The following is a 2,305-nucleotide window of genomic DNA, read 5'->3' on the forward strand; positions in this document are numbered from 1 at the left end:
AAAATCAAAATAAAGACACTAATACATAGTGTAATCAATGAATTAACGCAGAATACAATGTCAACGAATTCTTAATAGCCTATTACTCTTTCTATTGAACAAATTATATAAAAATGAAAGAGAAGAAAAGCAAGGAGTGAAGGAAGAAAGAACTGAAAATTTTGTTGCTTTTCTATATTCTAGTTAATTCTGAGGATTTATCTGTTATAGAAATGTAATGAGTGTTCTAGAACTACAAATCATATAACTTACCTCCTGTAATTCAGAATTTTTGAGTGGTATGCGAAGAAAAGAGAAAGAATTGGAGGTATATACGGTAAAAATGTGAAACAGACATGAAAAATCTGGAGAATTATGTTACTGAGAATCCGTTTAAGATTGGATTTGTGGGTTAGGAGTTAGAGATCGTGGAGGTACATCGTGGGGTGTTTAAAGTGCACACTGCCTAGGGTTAAAAAATTTAGACAGAAAGGCGCGATGATAAAGCAAATAAAGAGGTTGCAGCCCTTGTTCGTAACTTAATTTTTTAAAGAATGTAAAAGATTTGATATTTCATTATTTTTAAATTAAAATTTTTAAATTAAAATAATTATCATCATTAGAGTGTGTCGTTCCCATTACGTCTTGGTAACTTCCTAAAAATTAGTCATTGTTGATAAGTTAATTTTTTAAAATGTGAAAAGATAGTTATTTCAGTATTTTGAAATTCAAATTTAGAAAACAAACTAAATTTATTACTTCTTGGTAACTTCCTAAAAATTAGTCGTTGTTGATAAGTTAATTTTTTAAAATGTGAAAAGATAGTTATTTCAGTATTTTAAAATTCAAATTCAAAAAATATTTTAAAAAGATAGTAATTGTTTCAGTATTTTGAAATTCAAATTTAGAAAACAAACTAATTTTACCTAACTTTAACTAATTTGTCCTAAAATTGCCAAATGGCATTTTATTAACGTAACACTTGGTAAATTATCATGGATGACTTCTTTCTTTTTAATAATAGATAGATATTGAGATACGTAATACTAATATTGAAATTTAGATGACAATCATAATTCATAAGAAGGTGTAACGGGAAATACAAATATGTGAATAAACATTATTAATATATCTACAACGATTATCAGGGGCGGAGGCTTCGTCGAATATATATATATATATATGTGTGTGTGTGTGTGTGTGTGTGTGTGTGTGAATGATCTCGCTCAACTATACCTTATAAAAGGACACGCGGACGTTGCAAATATAACCGAGTATTTAAGCCCAGAGCGAATCCACAGAGAATTAACCTATATATATATGTGTGTGTGTGTGTGTGTGTGTGTGTGTGTGTGTGTGAATGATTTCGCCCAACTATACCTTATAAAAGGACACGCGGACGTTGCAAATATAACCGAGTATTTAAGCCAGAGTCGAATCCACAGAAAATTAACCTATCAATTACTTTTGTTGGATTTACTAAATTCTTTATAATCAACTTCCCCAAATGTTGTAAACAATAGTTGATGGTATTTCTAATAACTAAGACTGAAAGTAAATAAACAGCTGTAAACTAAGAGCCCGTTTGGATTGGCTTGTTTTAAGTGCTTTTAAGCCATTTTGTAGTGTTTGGATAAAGTAAAAAAGTGCTTTTAAGCACTTGTTTTTAAGCTAAAATGACAAAAACAAGCCAAAAGCAAAAAGTTAGAATTACTAACTTATGACTTAAAAGCTATTTTGACTTAAAAGTAACTTAAAACAAGCCCATCCAAACGGGCTATAAATATGCTTGGGTTGTAAACAATAATGAGAAGGTTCTAAGGTAGTGATTTCCCCTATTGATGGAATCCCTTCCGGTTATGTTTCATATAGATTCACCAAACCATCTCTATCAATCATGAGCCCTCTTTTTACCGTAAATCTCTCCCGAGTAATTGCGATAATTTACTAGACGCACTCTCCCGAGATACGCTAGCTGACTTTGTTTATTACAACTCACTTTAGATTGTGCCCAAGGCTTCGTTATCCCTAGTCCCGCCTTTAAACCCGCAGTTATAGATCCCTCTTATACTTTGGGAGTGGTGTTGTTCAACAATTACCTAAATATGCACTCTCTTTCGAGTTATGCACACTAAATAGGCACAGCTAATTGAGGATCCTGTCAATTAACTACAACGAACACGTAGTTGAACAAATAGAGATTAACTGGCAAACTATATTAACATAATCAAGAAGTTCATCCTTCAATAGGTTCCATCAAAACCTTAGACTAAAGTATTTAGCTACTCATAAAAATAACAAAAGTCACAAAAGAATTCATATTCAA

This window comes from Nicotiana attenuata, unplaced genomic scaffold (genome assembly GCF_001879085.1).
Source record: "Nicotiana attenuata strain UT unplaced genomic scaffold, NIATTr2, whole genome shotgun sequence".
NCBI lineage: Eukaryota > Viridiplantae > Streptophyta > Magnoliopsida > Solanales > Solanaceae > Nicotiana > Nicotiana attenuata.